Source organism: Dromiciops gliroides, chromosome 3 (genome assembly GCF_019393635.1).
Source record: "Dromiciops gliroides isolate mDroGli1 chromosome 3, mDroGli1.pri, whole genome shotgun sequence".
NCBI lineage: Eukaryota > Metazoa > Chordata > Mammalia > Microbiotheria > Microbiotheriidae > Dromiciops > Dromiciops gliroides.
Window position 1 is genome coordinate 209,854,179 of NC_057863.1, and position 8,547 is coordinate 209,862,725.

Genomic DNA, 8,547 nt, shown 5'->3' on the forward strand with positions numbered 1-8,547 from the left:
TATGGACAGCACAACAGAAATATTGTATGATGATCAATTGTAAATGACTTAGCTATACTCAGAATTACAATCATCCAATATAACTCTGACAGGATTTATGATGAAAAATTCTATCCACCTTCAGAGAAAGGACTAATGGAATCTTAATGCAGTTAAAGCATACTTTTAAAACTTGCTTTATTATTCTTATTTTTGATCTTTTTTTGTCCCTTTGCAACATGGATAATATGGAAGTGTTTTGCATGACTACACATGTACAATTTATATGAAATTGCTTGCTTTGTCAATGAGAAGTCTGGGGAGGGAGGGAGCAATTAAATTTGGAAAACAATTTTTTTAAATCAATGTTGAAATTTTTGTTTACATAAAATTGTGAAAATAAAATTAAAATGCAAAAAAAAGATGAATAGAGATGAAGAAGGGAATTCCAGGAAAAAGGAAAGGGCATGAGGATGCAGAGAGATTTAGTAGTGCAGAGATTATGAGAGATTAAAGTAATAAATTAGTAGATGGATGAAAGTATCACATGCCCTTAGAAAATATAAGATAACATTTCCATAATTAATTAATGTAATCAGTTTTTAAATAATATAAAAGAGACAATACATTCATATTTGAAAGCAAGTGAGTAAAGATGAAAAGAAGCATATAAACCAATTATCATATATTTAAAACTTGTTTCTCTGATTTTGTTTTACTTTCCCTTCTATTTTTCAAATGAAAGGAGCAGAAGTAAGGATACCTTAAAATGATATAGCTGATTTCACTATTGCAACAAAATTTACTGATATGTCTTCTGTCATATCATTCTGTTTATTTATGCTAAATTTAATTTAATCTTTAACAAATCAAAAGGTGTTTTATACCTTGGTCATTATCACTGACATTTTCAAGTTCTACCAAGAGGTATGTTTAGTTTGAGTGTTCTGATTTTGACATACCTTGGAAATGATTTCCAGAATAAACTTAATAATCAGATTCTCTCATGAAATTTGAAGAAGTTGTGCTTTTTCAATTTTACTTAAGTTTGATTCCAAGTTTATCTAACCTTGTTAAACAGACAATCTAGATCTTTCAATTTTCTGGTCATTTACCATACCCTACTTAATACATTTTTTTTCTTTTCTCCCCTATCTCATTAGTGGTAGTTATTTAACATTGCATAATTCCACTCATGAGACTAGGTTAAAGAGGTTATTGACCTGTATCATTTTATCTTGTAATGTATAGGAGGAAATTCAATCTCTTATACTGAAAGAAAAATATTCAGCAAAAATTTCTACCTTAAATATATCCCATGTAGATGGTACTTTTAGATGGCATGTTTTAAGTTCAAGAGCAGTACTTTGTACTGTTGCCTTTAGTTAATAGTTAAATTTAAGACATTAGGCATCACAAACAAATGGGAACCTGATAATGTTATCAAAGATCTGTCATATTATTCTATGAGTCAGTCATCATTAACCTGAATATAACATATTTTAAATCTTTAAACATTTTACTTAGGCCAAACTTTCCCTTTTTCTAAATTTGAAGAAATTCTTGAACATATCAAATGAAAGAAAGTAACATAATTAGCCTAAGAGAATCTGTATATTCCAAGGATGCCATGATCCTTCTAACTATACATTTCAGGTACAATGTCATTCACCCAGTAGGTCTTTTTTTACATTTATTTAGAATTTCCCCAAATTACATGTAAAAACAAATTTTAACATCAATTTTTAAAACATTTTGTTCCAAATTCTCTTCTTCCCTTACCTCCTATGCCCCCTTAAGAATTCAAGCAATTCAATATAAGTTACACATGTGTAGTCATGCAAAACTTTTCCATGTTAGTCAGGTTGTAAAAGAAAACAGACAAAAAATGCTTTAGAAAAAGGAACTAAAATATTATGTTTCAATCTGTATTAAGACACCATCAATTGTTTCTCTGAATATTGATTACATTTTTCATAAGTCTTTCAGAGTTTTCTTGGATCATTGTATTGCTGAAAATAACTAAGTCATTCACAGCAGATCATTATACAATATTACTGTTATTTTGTATACAGTGCATTTCCTTTTGCATCAGCTCATGTAAGTTTTTCCAGCTTTTTCAGATAGTATCCTGCTCATCATATCTTATAGAACGATAGTGTTCCATCATAATCTCATCCCACAATGTGTTTAGCCATTCCACAATTGATGGGCATGTCCTCAATTTTGAATTGAACTTTTTAATTTTTTTAATCTCTTTTTGGATACCAACCTAGTAGTAGTATTACTAGATCAAAGAGTATACTTGGTTTTATAACCATTTGTCCATAGTTTCAAATTGCTCTATAGAATGTTTGAATCAGTTAGCTTTAACAAGGTAGTATTAATATCTCATTTTCCCCATATTGCCTACAACATTTGTCATCTTCTTCTGTTAAAGATGGTGGAGCAAAGATAATAAGCTCTAAGAACTCACAATAGGATCGCTCCAAAAAAAACCTGGAGCAGCAAAACCCCAAAAGAGAATGGGCTGAGATCATTTGACAACCAAAGAAAGCTTAGAAGGTCGACATGATGGACTTAGAAGGTCAGCATTCCTGCTGTGCCAGGGCAGGAGTGGAGCCCAACCCCACAGTCATGATGACACAGATCCAGTCCCAGGCAGGCTGAGCCAGAAAAAGAGACCCCTGGAGCCTCTGAATCAACTGTAGCACCACTGTCATCTGGAACTAAGTTCACAGTTTGGTGAGAGGGCTGAGCAGCTGTCCAGGGGAGATTACAGGTGTCTCTGCTGGCACTGATGTGTAACCTGGGTGATTCGTCCCTGCTGGGAAGCAGGAAGTATGCTTGAGTAGTGGTGCTTCAGGTTGGGGAGGAGCACAGGCTCATAAAAGCTAACAACCACAGCACACAACGTTTTGCTGCCTGGTTAATTAGCAAGTTGGCCTAGGGTTATCTACTGACCAGAGAACATGCCAGGAGAGTAAAGAATCTGCCTCTCCTTAAATCATACCACCTTAGACCCCCTGAAGCTTGGGACAGTACATCCCGGAGGCAGTGTACCACTTTTTTTTTTGAGGCAATTGGGGTTAAGTGACTTTCCCAGGGTCACACAGTTAGTAAGTGTCAACTGTCTGAGACTGGACTTGGACTTAGGTCCTCCTTAATCCAGGGTCAGTGCTTTATCCACTGTGCCACCTAGTTGACCCCCCTTTTGCTGCACCCCTTTTAAAAGGAGTTAAAAATCAAGTAAAAGATCATCAACATGAGCAAACAGAGAAAGATACAGACCATTAGAAAGTTTCTTTAGTGCCAAGGAAGATCCAGATGCAACATCAGAAGAGTTTAGTAACATCAGAGTTCCTACCTCCAAAGCTTCCAAAAAATATATGAATTGGTCTTAGGCCATAGAAGCACTCAAAAAGGTTCCTGAAGATAAAGTAAGAGAAGTACAGGGGAAAGTAAGAGACATAGAGGAACAAATGTAAAGAGAAATGAGAGTCATGAAGGAGGGTCATGAAAAAAGTCAACAGGTTAAAAAGCCAAATTATCCAAATAGAAAAGGAGGTACAAAAGCTCTCTGAAGAAAATCACTGCTTAAAAAAATAGGATTCAGCAAATAGAAAGAAATTATTTTATGAGAAATCAAGACACAACAAAGCAAATCCAAATGAATAAAATATAGAGAGCAATGTGAAATATTTCTTTGGAAAAACAGTTTACCAAAAAAATAGATCCAGGAGAGATCATTTGAAAATCATAGGACTACATGAAAACCATGATCATGGAAAGAGCTTAGACATCATCTTCCAAGAAATTTTCAGGGAAAATTGCCATGATATTCTACAAGCAGAAGGTAAAATAGAAATTGAAATAATCCAGTGATCACCTCCAGAAAGAGATCACAAAATGAAAACTACCGTGAATATTATAGCCAAATTCCAGATCTCCCAGGTCAAGGAGAAAATATTGCAAGCAGGCAGGAAGAAACAATTCAAGTACTATAGAGCCACAGTCAGGATAGCAAAAGATCTAGCAGTTTTTACAATAAATCATAGAAATAATCAATAACTTCAACCAAAAGAATTATAATAATGAGACAACATACCAAAACCTCTGAGATGCATCCAAAGCAGTGCTTAGGGGAAAATTTTATATTTTTATGTGCTCACATGAATAAAAAAGAGAAAGAGGAGGTCAATGAATTGGGCATGCACCTAAAAAAGGTAGAAAAAGAAAAAATTAAAAATCTCTAATTAAATACTAAATTAGAAATCATGAAAATCAAAGTAGAAATTAATAAAATTGAAAGTAAGAAAACTATAGTTTCATCAATATAGAGAATACTAAAGTATCAACTCAAAAACTGCATGAAACAATTAAGAAATTTAACAAAGTTGGAGGATATAAAATAAACCCACATAAATCATCAACATTTCTATACATGACCAACAAAGCTCAGTAGCAAGAGATAAAAAGAGAAATTACTTTTAAAGTAACAGTAGACAACATGTGTGTTAATTAACATGTTCCTCCTTTTCCCAATTATTAATGCCATGGCTACTTTATGCTTCCCATAAAGTTTACAATTTTCCTTTTTTCTTCTGATTTCTTTTCAAGAAATCCTCTGATTTATCTTCCCCATTAGTTTATCAGTTCCCTGAGTTCAGGAAATGTTTTGGCTTTCTCATTTCATCTTTATTTTCCCCCCACTGAACTTAGCACAGTGTCTAGAGAATAGTGAAAGAATGAAAGAAGAGACAGAGAGAGAGAGAGAGACAGACAGACAGGGACACAGAGACAGAGAGACTATACATACATACATACATACACACACACACACATATAAAGAGAGAGACAGAGAGAGTGAGTGACAGAGACAGAGAAAAAGAGAATGGAATGTTCCCTAGAGCACGGAGAGTTTCAATGACCTTCCCATTATCACACAGCCTATATGAATAGATGTAGAAGACAGAGTTTCCTGACTTCAATACCAGTTTTTGTTCTACTACACCATGTTGCTTCTCTATGGTATACCATAAGTGCTTAATAAATGGTTGTTGATAGATAATTGATTGTTGAAAAAGTCTTACTTTTTGACAATAAAATCGATTTTAAGGGCAGTAGCAAACCTTTGAAATCATAATGTATTAAAGCAATGCCTTCATCCACATTCTAGGCCAATTTAAAGGTTATGTGGTAAATGTAGGAAAAGCTATATAACAATATTTTATGCATGGACAGGAAAGGTTAGGAGCTGTTTTTACGTGGTTGTGTGACATATGGCAAGTTTGTATCATAGGTGAAAAAATAAGGCATTAGGAATCACAAGTAAAGGGTTGAAATCATTCTCTGAATATTGCTCTAATCATCTTAACAAATTTCTGTTAATTATATTCATCTTTAAATAATCTTCAAAGATGGTTTCTTTTCAAGATAATCAAAGCATGAAAGGTGTACTTGCTTTTCTAATGTTCTGAAAATAAATATTAAATTTCTATTCTGACATTTCATTTACGTGGTTTTTATTTATTTATTCATTTGTTCATTTGTTTTTCCCCATAATGTTTCCATAAAAGATATTATCCTCTTTTTAATGATACTAATTATTTAAAAATTACACTAATCATGACAAATGAAAGTTAAACTTTTTATTCACAGTGAAACCTATAGTACTAAATTGAAATAATTGCATTAGTGTACTTCATGACCTTTATACAGTAGATAGAATTGCATTTTGGAAAGTAATACTTTCAGTGACCTCAAACTTACTCCTGAAACAAATAAGAATATAGGTAATATATTTTTGCATCTGTACTCATGGTTCCCTAAATTTTAGACTCCATAAGTCTACCCAACTGAAAGAAACTCTGTGGTCTGCATCTACTCTAAACCATAACTTAAGAACCCCCACTGAAATGTTTTAGTTCTTGTTGTCAGAGAGAGGACATAAAAGCTTATAAGCCAAGATGTTATTGCTGTCTTTGTTTTGTCCATTTTTTAAAGAGAGCCAATGACATTAAAGCTTGGTATCTTGACTGATGTGTGAATTGAATTTGAGTCAGAGTTGCCATATGTTCTCTCGTCCAGAGTCATCAAAGTCCATTGGCAAGACAAAAACTCACAATGACTAGTAATGGCTCAGAATACAGTAGATGAGCTTGGCATCTTCTATATCTGATCAAACTCTTAAACAATCCATAGAACCTCTTCTTCCACCTTAATCACCATTGGAACAAATTGTTCTCACCCACCTATTCTGCTGGGGGAAGTCTTCACATCCTTGGTTAGACACCCCCCCCTCCCCAACTCACTGATGGGTTTGAAGCCAGTGGTTTCCATTCCTACCTTGTTTAGCATATCTGCTAGGACAATTTTACATGGGTAATTGCTTCTGTGCATGCTACATCTTTTTAGAGCCACGTGTAAGAGTTTAGTGCCAGCTGGACATCAAAAGTGGATTAGTAGCCTGAAAAGGGCTGGGCAAGTCCTCACAGCAGAGGTTTTTGAATGAATGAAAAATTGATAGAATGGACATATGAATATAAAATAAGTAAGAAGAAAAGGCAGAATGCTGAAACTAGACACATACATTAATACAAATAAGAAAAAAAAAACAAGTCTCTGCCTTCAAGGAGTTTATAATTTATTGAAGGTAGACAATACACACACACACACACTCTAAGGAGGAGGATGCACAAATGGATACCATGTTCCATGGAGTCATAGCCAAACAGAAGAGCTGATAAAAATTAGAGATTTACATGGAAATTTCAGATCCTACTCCTATATAAAGGAAAGCTTTGGTGTGCTACCCTTCAGCCCGAATAATAAGAGGAAAGAGGAGGTTGAGGAAGTTGAGAAAGTACTGAGTATCTAAAACTGAGTTTATCAGCATGTTGATGAGATTTGAGGTGATCAGTTTTTCCAGAATGAGGTCATCATGTTCCATGGAGACCAAACCTCTGCCTTGGGTTTCTCAACTATAAAATTGGGACAATAGCAGCATTTACATTACATGATTGTTGTTACGGTGAAATGAGATAATATGTGTAAAAAGCACTTAGCACAATGACTGGCACATATTAAGGCACATATAAATTCTTAGTCCTTCCCTTCCTTCCCCCATTTATTTGGTATCATAAGAAAATTCAATATAAAATATAGCTTTAGCCATTTCTACCATATCTACATGCTACTACCCTTATTTAGGATGTTATTACCCATGGTCTAGACCCTAGCTTCTTAAACTGTTGGTCAGGACTCCTGTTGTGAAAATTTCTAAGTCTTGATGTTATTCAAAGAAACAATCAAAGTTTCCAGCCTAAGGAAATAGGTTTATTGAGACAGGGATCCTGTCTCACAATAAAGTCAATCTCAGTTCTAGTATCTAAAAGACTTTGAGCCTCTGGAAGGAGGGATATATTTATACTCACATAGTCCTCAAGATCAAAGCAGTTTAAATGCTATTAGTTATTTCTGCAATAGGAGAAATATATAGTCATAGCTTCTCATCTATTGGTCCTCCATATCTTCATTGCTAAGTTACGTAGCTCATAACTTACAGACTTACAATGTCATATCTCACATTGAGGAAGTAGAAAACCCATCAAAAATTTGAAGCAGCCATATTGGACATGGCTATTACACATTTTATGCCACTCTTAAGGTCATTGGTCAACTTTGAATGTCAATCAGGGTTTTGCTTTACTTCTTATTCTACCAGTATCGATTGGTCCATAGCAACTCCAGAGTAACTATTTGAGAATCTGACCTTTACCCTGTTTGGTGCATCCTAACACAAACGTTAAAGGTTTGACGGAGAATGCTTTAATGTATGAGAAGACAAAACATTTACAGTTTATCTTGAATGAGAGGAAAGATTGATTCAAGCATTAAGAATCTATAAAGAAGTAAATCATATATATATATATATATATATATCTTTAAAGTAGTAATTACATATACATATATATCACATATATGCATACACAGATATATATATGTGTGTATGTATTTATATTCCATTGTAACCTTATATGGGATGTGAGTGAAATTTTCCCCATTACATATATATATATGTGTGTGTGTGTTGTGCATATATATACACACATATATCTACACATACACTTATATGTATGATGGTATGTGTATATATGTATATACATATATACACATACCATCATAATATAAGTGTATACACATATATATACATATATACACCATACCATCATACATATAAGTGTATGTGTAGATATATGTGTGTATATATATGCAGCACACACACACATATATATATGTAATGGGGAAAATTTTCACTCACATCCCATATAAGGTTACAATGGAATGTGGGGGGTCTCAAAAAATTTTTTGGCACCAGTAAATGGTAATACATACTTTAAGAAGCCCAGGGATTCTTAAACATTTTTTTTCCATTTTGACTCTTTTATTGCCCAATAATTTTTTATGCAACCCCAGGCATATAAATATATACAATAGATATGCATACCCATTTACTGTTGCCAATTTTTTTCACAATCCATAATTTAAGAAGCTTTGGTCTAGACA